General features: G+C 39.0%; 1 long non-coding RNA gene across 1 annotated transcript in view; it reads left to right on the forward strand.

Annotated features, from left to right (window-relative positions):
- Positions 1–12,199, forward strand: part of LOC134471394 (uncharacterized) — a 118,821-nt gene that overhangs the window by 74,328 nt on the left and 32,294 nt on the right. Inside the window, exon 2 of the long non-coding RNA XR_010040853.1 lies at positions 2,150–2,289. This is a non-coding gene — a long non-coding RNA (uncharacterized LOC134471394). The remainder of the gene's footprint in view (positions 1–2,149; positions 2,290–12,199) is intronic.

Below are 12,199 nucleotides of genomic sequence, written 5' to 3' on the forward strand. Positions count from 1 at the left end.
TTGGATATTTTAAACACACTTACTTATTTTAAAGTACCTTTCTCAATTATCTTATTATCACTTATTTTGATATGAATTACCCATCTTATTGAATCTAATGGGGTTTTCTTTTAATTAAAAATTGGTACCTTTTGGTACTTTGTGGTTTTTAAACTATGAGCTCATTGTCAATGGGAGTTATTTTCATAAGGAGTCTTCTGTAGATCAGAATCAGAGGAAACTCTACTGATAAGCCTTGTCGTTTTCTCTTTATGAGCATATGAGATGAAATACACATAAACACTTTCAAATAAATTGAAATGAAAGTTGCACTAAATAAATATAAATTGACACACCAGGGAGAAGAAGGAGGAGGAGAGGAAGAGAGAATGAGAAAGATGAGACAGAGACAGAGACAGAGACAGGGAGTCTGTGTTCTTTTAAAGAGGCATTGGTGATAACTGGCTTGAGGATTCTTGATGAGATCATAGATAATTGCTGTATATTCCACCTATCGGACAACTTCCAGAGCTTTGAGGGCTGAATTTTTGTTACTAAAGTTCACAGACAAACATTTTTCAAGACCATTTGAAAAGACACCAAAGAATGCTATGGGTTTTGTAGAAAAACTGAATAGTCATTTACTTTATCAGATGGTATGGTCCTGTAGCAGAAAATGCCGGCCCTGCCCCCAGCCAGTATACTTCAGTTTGTTAGTTGCCCAGGTAATAGTTCCAGTTTCAGTTCCTGTTAGTTTTGTTTCTTAGAAATGACCGGTCACTGTGATGTGTATTGTAAGAACCAATCCCCAATTGACAAGCCATTCTGCTTCTGTACTTCCTGCTTGCTTATCACACATAAGCTCTAAACCACCACAGATCAGGGCTTGATATTTTGGGAATGATTCTAAATGGTTGCCCATCGATGTAAATAACTCTGTCTCCAAATTCTAGGTGTCATGTCAGTTTTTCTGCTGCCTTAGCAGTTCTACTATGGATAAGACTTTCAGAAACTGGGAAGTGATGGAATTCTAATGAGGCTTCCCAGATGACTTTTAAACCTCTTCTATAATCCAACAAATGTGACATGCTGGTTAATACTTCATTGTCATTAAGAATTGATATCTGATTAATCCAAGAAAACTCTAAAGATACACTGATAGCAACATCTCTGATTCTTACAGTGTGTAAACTAAACTATAACCAGCATTAATTCATAACCTTACCATCAATATTAAAAATATACTGCACGTATTAATGTTATAAAATACAAATATGTAAATTATTTATATATCACTTGCTTATAAATATGTCTCACTAAAATTTGCAAGTTAGTCTCATTATTTTCCAGGTTGGGGATTTTGAAGGTCCTCAGACAGTCTCTCAAGAGGACTGTGTAGAGGTTTTGGGCTCAAGTGATCCATATCTGTACCTGGGTGTTCCTACAAGCAATGTCTCTCATTGTGAACCACTAATAGAAACTTTGAGAACATTAATTAGAGATGAGAAAAATGGGAATAATGGCATCTATCTAAAAGAGCCATTCTGACAATGAATGTATGTGGCCTGACTCCATTTGCTGATCCACTAATTGATTACAGAAGCACTTAGTAAGTGCTTCTCTGTGAGGTACCAGCCAAGTTCTGGGTAATAGAGATGCTTTATTTGTTTCCACTGCAAATTAAACTTCTAAAATTCTTTATGCACTAATTTTTTTATTTAACAAATGGTTCCTATTTGTGATTACAGAATATGAAGTATGAAACAGACAGCTGTTCTGGATGATGAGATGCTGATAGGTCTGGCGTCTGCAATCTGCTTCTCCTTAACACCCAGGGATGTCCCTGAGTCATTTTCCAGGCATCCTCCAAGAGACATGGAAGAACTGCAAAACCACCATGTCAGTCAGATGCCTCATCTTTGGTGCTTCCCAGGAAGGGTTGGTCTTCATAGAAACTAAAGAAACTGAGGACAAATTCTAGTGTCTTTGAGGCAATCCTTTTTTTCTCCCCAAAAGATTGATGGCCAGTGGACATCAACCACCAGAAAAATCTGTTTGTACTGCTTGGCATGGAGAATTGATCTTAATGTTTATGCTTAGCACAGCACCTGGTACATAGGTACATATTTACTAGGTAAATGATTAGAGTCTACCATGGTGACTTTTCCAGCTGGCCTGGAGCTGCTGCCATGGTGGTCTGGAGAATGCATCCTCTGATCTTCAACACAGAAGGCAGAGACCAATGAGACCCCAGCTGCTGAGCTGTGACATCCACTGGATTAATTTGTATGAAGGCTTTGTCTCCTGTGGGTAAGTGGTGACGAGAGTGCCGTGAGAACACTAAGAATACCGAAGGACCCCTGTGATGTAATGCAAGATCGTGTTGGCATCTTTCCTGAACTCTTTTGACTTTACTGCAGGCAGTCAATCATGCTTCCACCTATTCTATGTCAGACTTTAATGACCTGCTTCCCAAAGCCCACCTAGAGGGGAACAGGGTTGTGTTTACAGAGAGAGAAAGTCACAGGATCTGGTGAACACCCTCCAGGGCCAGAAGCAAGGTGGGAAGAGTATGAATTAGATGAGATAAATTCACTGAGGAGCACAGTTGGGCATGACAACAAGCATGCGTCTTTATAAACCATGATCACAGACTCTAAAAACTGTTCAGCAGAGATTTTTGTACACTGTGCTAATCAGGTTAAGGGAAGGGAGATGTGAGAATCCCAAACAAAGGACCAGGCTGCAGGTCAGCAGCTCAGGACCCCTTGAGAAACCTGCCTTACTCGGGGTCAGCGCTGTTGACTTGGAGGAGGCAGTGGTCCAGCAGGCTTTCGGAGGGGAGGTCACCCTTGTATTCCAGTGGATGAGAGGCAGTAAGCTGCCTCCACAGATGGAAATATTGGGTGGATTTGGTTTTTTTAAATTTTATTTAAAAGGAAAAAGAGAAAAAACAAAACAAAACAAAGCGGTGTAAGGGTACAAGTAATACAGAACTACAAAAAAAAAAAAAAACCAGTAAGAAATCATGTTAATAGATTACATATTATCATCTTAGAGATAGTTGCTCAAGTCACAGTATCAAAGCATACAAAGTGGACATTCAAACAGTGAGACTGCAAACAGTTGTGTTCAATGATCCAACCAAAAACATTAATATGGTCAGCTATTTAACACCCCTTTTTTCCTTCTCTTTTTTACAACAAAATTTACACATTTTGGGTTTTATTACTCCTTAGTTCTTATTAGTTTTTTGGGGGGGGGAGAGAATAAAGTCAAATATGGCAAAACAAAGGTGTCAGTCAAAACCAAGGATAGACATAGCACATGATGTAAAAACAGAGTACAAGGTTATCAACAATGGTTATCATAATGTCTCTTGTTTCCTTAAAAAGAATTATCTATCTCATTAGGTATTATAAAGTTGAACAAAACAGTAGAGAACAAGACTAAAAAAACTTAAGCATTGTAAACATTACAGGACTTCCAAAGGAGACAATAGTCAAACCAGAATGGGCATCTTAGTGAGTCTTATTGCCTTCAAAGTAGTTGCCTATACCCTCAAACTTGATACTATCATACAGAATGGAACAGAGTCTAATCAGTCAAAACAAGATAGTGGGAGTATTACAAGACTTCAAAACAAGTTAATAGGAAATCAAAAAAAGTTACTATTATATATCCTGCTAACTTTTTAAATTTTTCCCCTTAATTAAAAAAACCATAAAAATAACTAAATAATTTTTAATGAATAAGGGAGAGATTGAGATAAAACAGGACATAACAATATAACAATACAGGTCAAAGCATGACTGTTTCAGCAACCTAGTGCTTCACCACCAAATAACCCGACTTAATAGTAGTTACCATAGCGTCTGTCTTTTTCCTTGAAATATTTGAATAAAACTTCATACACTATAGCTTCAAATATTTCCATATCAAGAAGCCCAGAATAAAGTCTTTCCAATTAATAAGTGAAAACTTTATAAGGCTTCAAGGCCACATAATGGGGAATCATGATTACCACATATTTTTATATATTTGAATCATTACTTACATTAGGGAAACTATTCGGTATTCACACATGCGAGACTGATTTATTGCACTTATGAGTATGGTCTCAAGCTGCGCCCATTTATTGATAAATATCTCAATGTGATCCTTCTTTATAGCTGAGTAATACTCCATTGTATAGAAATACCACAACTTTTTTATCCATTCCTCAGTTGATGGACACTTGGGTTGTTTCCAAGATATGGCGATTACAAATTGTGCTGCTATAAACATAGGTGCACATATATCACTGTGGTATGATGCTTTCAGTTCTTCTGGGAATATGCCTAGAAGTGGAATACCTGGAATAAATGGGACTTCTAATCCCAGCTTTTTGAGAAATCTCCAGACTGATCTCCACAAAGGCTGTACCAGTCTACACTCCCACCAACAGTGTAGGAGAGTTCCTTTTTCCCCACAGCCTCTCCAGCATTTGTTGTTGTATTGGGTGGATTTGTAAGACTTTCTTCATTTCTGCTGTGCTACCTATAAAGTGAAGGCTTTATACTCAGGACAGAAGTCACAGTGAAATTACAGATAATGTGAAACAGAGTGCCTGGTACACTATCTGTTGCATAATGAGTGCTCAAATTATGAGTCTTGTTATAATACTAGAAGCCAAGAGGTCTACAGGAGCAGGGATTTGTCCATTGGTCAATTTGTCACCCCAGAATTTTGATTATTATGAGTATTTCTATCCACTGTGTTTATGTGGAATAGGATTGATTCTGTTATTCAGGAATTCTTTATTTGCAGGCCATTCCTCTACCTTTCAAAATCAACTCAAAAGACTTTCATTAGGAAAGGATTTATTGTGCTTGGCAAATGGGAAGTTTAAGGGTTCCTGACTTTGGGGGTGCCTGGGGCCCCTTCTTTCTTTTACTTAGTGTTTGTTCACTGCACGTATAAAGCGAGATGGCCCGGAGATATCTCTGGGTGTGAAGCACCTTCCCAGGCAAAAGGGAACTTCTCTTTTTGGGTAATTTTAGGAAAAGGCTTGGGAAGGTTTTCCTGGGTCTGGCCTTCCTCCATGGTCGATTGCTAAGCCAGTCATCATGGGCAGAAAGAAGTATTTGTGATAAGTCAGGCTCAGTAAGAGGCTCAATGTTATGACTAGGATAAGAAGGAGTCAGGAATGTTCCTGCAAGTTGTTTTGCAGCCAGATCAATGTTTAATATGCTCGCCTGTAATAAAACCTTTAATTTATATTTTATATCTATAAAAGAATCAAGGTTGCTATTTTTAAATTGAGTAGGCTTTAAGAATGTATCCACAAGTCAAATGAATTTATACCAAAAAAAATCCTTCAGAGGATATTTCTTAAACTATTAAACTTGTGGACATAAGCATAGAAAGTGATGCTCACTTTACCAGACCGGAGCTCCTGTAACCAGAACAGCCCAAAGGTGCTGGGGACAGTTGTTGCTTCCTTCCATTCTCTGTCTCTTTCCTCTTACTCTTCAGTGATGTGTGCAGAGTTCTGTGTGTTCCCCGGGAGCCAGCTACTCCTGGTGATATGCGATTCATTCCGGCAAGGATGTCGGGGTACATCTGTGCTGTGTCAGGCAATGACACATTGGCATGAAAGAAATGTTCCGATGATGTAGATGCTGCTGGCTTCCACGGTCCACTGCCTCCGGCATCAGTTTACACTCAAAAACAGATTGTGCAATGCTTCATTGATTTATTTACAGGCACTAAATATTAATTTTGAAAAACAATAAGGAAATGCAAGGCACTCATAGTTTTATATTCCTCTTCCAAAATACCTCCATCAATTTAAAAATTTGGTGTATATAATCCCAGATTTAATCCATATAATTCTATTTGATTTAAGGGATAAATTCATAATATTAGCTCACCTCATTTAAGAATAGCAAATAGTAAAGCTGATTCCCGCCCCCACTGTAACTAAATATAAAGTAGCAGGGAAAGTGTTTCCAAGGCTTGAATATCCAGTCCTTCCACTGAAGGACATCTTTGCAATGTGGATCTTGTAGCCCAATCACTGTGATTTTTTTCTTGAGGTTTTTGTTTTGTTTTCTTTATTATATGAAATCATTGTTTCTTTTCATGCTTTTGTCACTCTAAGATTCACAGCTGTGTATCATTCCATGGCCTTCTTCTTGTATGTAACTAGAACTAATATTTAGTTCAAAAATTACTGATTTTGAGGAAAGTTTTCTCAGTCTGGTACCAACACTTCATTAAAGCTCAGCTGATCATTTTTAAGGATATTAAAATAGAAAATTTAAAAAATAAAACAGGAAACCAGGTATGATAGCACACACCTGAAACCCCAGCTACTTGGGGGACTGAGGCAGGATGATTGTGAGTTCAAGGCCAAGCCGGATAATGTAGTGAGACACTATCTCAACAACAAGGTAACAAAATGAAAGACAATAGTGAGTCTTAATCAAACAGTGATTGCCCCTGAAACTGTGCACATGGAGGTTGGAATCCCAGCATGGTGAATATTTTGATTAGAAGCAAAATGTCTTGGTTACTTTTCTCTTGTTGTTGGGACAAAATGCCCAACATCCAAAATGAGGGAAAGAAAGGTCTATTTAGCTCACAGTTTGTGGAGGTTTCAGTCCATTATTAGCTGGCTCCAAGACAGGGTGGCACGGCTAAGGCACAACAAGCAAGCCGTAAGAGTAAAAGAGCAAAAGGGGAAAGCATGCCAGCTACTCGCCCTTTGGTGAGTGCAGCGTTCACACCACCAAACTCAGAGCTAGACCATGAGCCAATCACAAATGCTAGATTCAGCTGTGCTTGAGAGACCTGACCTCATGACTACATGAGGCTTTGGGGGAACATCCAGATGTAAACCATAACCCAAGGAACATCCAACCATCACATAAACATCAGTGAACTTTCACTTAAACCTCTAGATTTAAAGTTCTTGGATCCTGATTTTTTTTCTTAAATTGTAACGGGTTTAAATTATTTTGAGTTTATGATGAGCTTGCAAAATTTATATTCCACTACTATAAACCCACAAAAGCCAGTGACCTTTCTTCCTCTTTGTAAACGTATGTGTGTAGATAGTGATTTTCATTTCTTTAAAATTTTATTTAAGGAGAAAAAGAAAAAAAAGCAGGAAAGGGAACAAGTTATACAGATTTACAGAAAAAAATAAACAGTAGGAAATCACTAGTTAATGGATTACATATTGTCAACTTAGAAATAATTGTTCAAGTTACAAAATTAAAGCTTATAAAGTAGACATTCCAACAGTAAGACTGCAAACAGTTCTGTTCAATGATCCAACAAAACTCAGTAATATCATTATCTGTCTTATACACTTAAATATACATGCAGTTATGTCCTTAGAGCACTTTCTTTTCCTCTCTTTTGTACAAGGACAATTACACATTTTGGGTTTTGTTGCTCCCACAGTTCTTATTACTTTTTTGGAAGAGAGTAGAACCAAATGTGATATAACAGAACAGAGTCAGTCAAATCAAAAGGGTGGACATAATAGATAATGTAAAAGCAAAATACAAGGTGATCAACAATGGTTACCATAATGCCTCCCACTATCTCTAATACAATTGCCTATATCATCAGTTATAATAAAATTGAACAAAACAGTAAAGAACAAAACCAACAAAACCAAAACATTGGAGACATTATAGGTCTTCAAAAGTAGATAATAGTCAACCAGAATGGGCATCATAATGAATCCCACTATCTTCATAGCTGTTGCCTATACTTTCGAACCTGGTACTATCAAGCAAAACAGAATAGAGGAACATCAGTCAAAACAAGATGGTGAGAGCAATACAGGGATTCAAATCAAGTTAATAGCAAATCAAAGTGGCTTACTATAATATATCCTACTATTTTTTAATTTATTTTTCCCTTAATTAAAAAGATAAAAATAAAAAAGTAAATAATAAAATGGAGATTGAAATAAAAGAGGGCATAACAACAAAACAGCGCAAATCCAAACATAACCATTTAAGCAAAATAGTATTTCACCACAAGATAATCCCGACATAAAAGTAGTTACCATATTGTCTCCTTCTTGAAATCTTTGAGTATAACTTCGTATACTGTAGCATCAAATATATCAAAACAATGTAAAACCATTCAAGAGAATGACAGTATCACAGGGTATTTAGAATCAACTAACAGAAAATGAACAATGGTTTCTGTATAATCTCCTTGTCTATAAAAGTTTTTGCTTATACTATCATATATAATAGAATCCAGTAAGATACAACCTGTTTAGACCAATGGAGACAGAAGAACAAAAGCTTAATGAGACTTCAAAACAAGATGATACTAAATCATTATTACCTATTAAGACGTCATTTTCTCCAAAATAGCTGTTCCTGTCATCCAATCTTCTCTGCCTCATTTCTGTTAAGCTCTTTTTCTGTCATTAGTTGTCAGTTTGTCTTCTTCATTTTGTTTTCTGCTCCATTCATGTGGCCTCTCTGCCACTATTTCTGGATTCTTTGTATTTTTCTTTTTTAGAATATCCTGCAGTATTCTCTGTAGAGTTGAACTGGTGGTTGCATATTCCCCTAGTTCCTCTTTATCCTGGAAGCACCTTGTTTTTCCATCAATTTCCAGGGATAGTTGTGCAGGATATATCAATCTTGGCTGGAGATTATTATCTTTCAAAGCTTGAATTATTTCCCCCCACGCTCTTCGTGATTTGATGGTTTGTGTGCCGAGAAGTCTGCTGTAATTCTGATGGGTATTCCCTTGTAAGTGATCTGTTTCTTGTCTCTGATGGCTTTTAGTATTCTGTTCTTGTATTGGATTTTTGGAATTTTGATTATTATATGCCTGGGTGTAGCTTTGTTTGTGTTGTAGGGGGCTGGGGTCCTGTAAGCTTCATACAACTGAGTATCTTTACCTTTTGCCAAATTAGGAAAATTCTCCTGGATTATTTCTGTGAGTAGCTTTTGTAGTTCATTTGTTTGTGTCCCTACTTCTTCTTTTATGTTCTTAATTCTTAAGTTATAGATCCTCTTATCATCTTCTAGTCTTTGTATTATTGCTGTTTGTTTCTTTGTTATTTTTAAGAAGTTTTTCATTTCATGCTCCCATATTATAAATCTGTCCTCCAGTTCAGATAATCTATCCTTAGTTTCTTTCAAGCTGTTATGCAAGCTTTCAATAGAGGTTTTAGTTTCCTGGCAATCTCTTTGAACCTGCTTCACGTATTCTATGCTTTCTCTATTTTCTCCATCATACAATTCACCCCTCTTTTTCTGATCTTCCATTCCACCATCTGTTTTTTCTTGGGTGGTGCTTAGCATTTCTCTAACTATTCTGCTTAAGTCTAGCTTCAGTTCATTAATAACTTCATTCTTGAACTTGCCTATGAGCTCTGGAGATAGTGCTTTATATCTATTGGTGCTGTGTCTGCTATTGCTTCTTTCTCAGGATTAGGGGCCGAGGAGCCTTTCTTGTTGCTGCCTCTTCCCATATTCTTTGTTCCTTACATATGCAAGCATATATAGGAGGCCCAGCTTCCTTCCTTGTCGGCCACAGTCTGATTGAATTGGGCCAGCTAGGTGTTCCTGCCCACCGCAGTTGCAGACCAGGCAGCCTATGCGGGGCCGCCCCTCCAGGTCAGTCTACCTTCAGGCGCTGGGATCTGGGTTGTGCTAGCCTACTGGGTCTCAGCCAGCAGCATCACATAGGCTAGGCACTGCTCACCAATCCCGCTTGAGAGGGGGATACGTGACTGAAGTCACTGCAGCGCCCTGTTCCCACAAGTCTGCCCGGTCCCAGAATGTCCTCTGTTGGAGTCTCCTAGACCATAGAACAATCCCAGTTTCTCTTACTCACCACAGGTCAATGCACAGCTCCCCACCCCTTCTGCTTTCAACTGCTTTCAACTCTGTTCACCGATTCCCATTCTCAGAGCTTTTGCACAGTCTCTCTCCCTGCTGAGCCGATGTAGGCGCAGCAGTGGTGGCAGGAAACCCAAATCGTGGTTTCCAATGGCTCGGGCTCCAGCTTCCACACTGAGGCTTTTCTGTTCCTGTTATAGCACCAGGATTGCATTCCCAGTTGGTTTCTCTCAGCCCAGTTTGTTCTTGGGTCAGCAGGGCATATCTCCTCTTGCTTATGATTCCTTACTCTGCACCATTCCTGAATTCTAAGCTGGGTCTTTCAGAGAGCCTCCGTAGCTGCTGCTATCTGCCCTCCATGTTCTCCAAAGTCTAGATAGTCATTTTCTTATAGAAGTAGTTTCACACTATTAGTACCTATTAGTTCACTTGTCCTTTTGACTTAATAACACACAGAAAATAACCTAGACTTTAAAAATATAGAGATTTTGTGTCCCATTATAAATAAAGCATTTCCACCAAGGGACACAGATATCTGAAGACACTCTTGGTCCTTGAGAGATGTTCCTACTTCTCCTTAGTACATCTAACTAGTAGGTGCTCCTGGTTCTTATTCTAATCTATGAACTCTAAAATTCTTAGCAAATCCCAGGCGTTTTTGCAATCTGGCATCAGAAGTAAATTATTCAAATGTTCATCAGGTATCACTGGTGCCAGGGGTAGTACAGTAGGCCCCGGGGTCTGCTTCCCTGAGTGGTGAGTCTTATCCAGGAGATGGAAGTGGATCAGAAATGGCATGAGGTGTGAAACTGCTGATTTAATCAGAGAGTTAAGCTAGGTTGCTCCCCATAAGCAACATGGTAAGGAAGACCCGAAGTATCACTCTATGGCCAGAGAAGCTGGGAGTTTGGATGCGAGGAAGAGAACAATGTTCTAGGATAATGGAATAGAGCCTTTAGAGCTATGAAGGAAACAAAGAACATGGAAAATCATTTCTGAATGAGACCCAATTCTGTAGATCCCAAAGGAAATGATGAGGAATCTAAGCAAACATCCTGGAGACAGACTTCAAGTCCATATAAAGACACATGCGTTTAAGACAGAGATGACAGTGACATCACGGATTTTCTCAACATTTACCTTCTGATTTTTTTTAGTGCTGTTGAAAGGGGCTGTGAGCTGTAGGAGGGAGGCAGAGAGAGAGAGAGTAGTCTTTAATTGGAGGAAGCATCCACTTCTTAAAATCTGAAGCCCATCATCAGAGCCTCTTTCCTTAGTTTGATGACTTTTTGTCTTCGCCAAAATACCAGAGTATTTTTGCATCCCTGTAGAAGTATGTGTGAGTTCAACTTGTGCTCGGCACAGCTGTCTTTCAACTGGCATTCATCTGAAGTCTTAAAAGAATATTTATCTGGCTTTTGGGCATTCCTTTAGCAGAAAACAGAATTTTAAAAGTATTTGAAAAATGACAGAGTTCATGATCACTTGAGTTTGGAACCAAAAGGGATTTGGGAGGCCCGGCCAACCTCTTCATTTTACAGATAAAACGTGAGCACAAATAGTACCTTCATGCCCTGGGCAGTGTCTCCTGCCAGTGAGGACCAGAGGCCTGTCTTGTGGGATTGTCTGGCTCTAACTCATTCCATTGTCACTGGGCAGTGCTAGAGGCCCAGTCCTAGGGAACAGCATATAAACAGCCTGGGAAAGTTCAAATCAAGGTCAAGGAGTGGATGTCCTCAGGAGATGTCTGTCATGTGCCTGGGATCCTCCTCTGTGCTTTTCTTCTGATTCTGTCTGGATTCCTGTCATGCTCCTTATACATGTGCATTCTCCTTAGCCTTCACCTGTTGATGTCAATGTCATTCCACAGAAAGACTTTGGACGTCAGGCCTAGAGTTGACTCTGATTAGCACATCTCCTAGTACCCTGTCGTTCCTTCATAGATTGAGCAAAGTGTAATAGTGAGTGTGCTTGTTAATTTTTCTGTCCCTCCTCCTCTCATTGTCCTGGCACTTCTATAAAGTCAAGGACTGAGAATGTTTGCTTCATAGTCTGCCAGTGGGGAAGAAAAGTGGGAAAATTTCCTCCATCCCCACACCCCCAAGCACCTTGGTCTCCTTCATCTAGCTCTGGACCTGGAAATCTGACCTTTCTTCACTAGGCCTCTGGCTTCTGGTTAGGCTCTGCCAGTGGGAGATGCAAAGAAGAAACTGGCGGACTGGAGGAAAAGTTCTGTTTTTATACCTCTAAGCATGTCCAAAAGATGCAGCATGCAGGTCAAATCTTTCCATCCGCAGCTACAGATTCTGTCTGGCCGTTCTCCTGGAGTTACACATTCTCTCTTC

Source organism: Cavia porcellus, unplaced genomic scaffold (assembly GCF_034190915.1).
Source record: "Cavia porcellus strain 051 isolate PalLab524CR breed Dunkin Hartley unplaced genomic scaffold, mCavPor4.1 scaffold_18, whole genome shotgun sequence".
Lineage (NCBI taxonomy): Eukaryota > Metazoa > Chordata > Mammalia > Rodentia > Caviidae > Cavia > Cavia porcellus.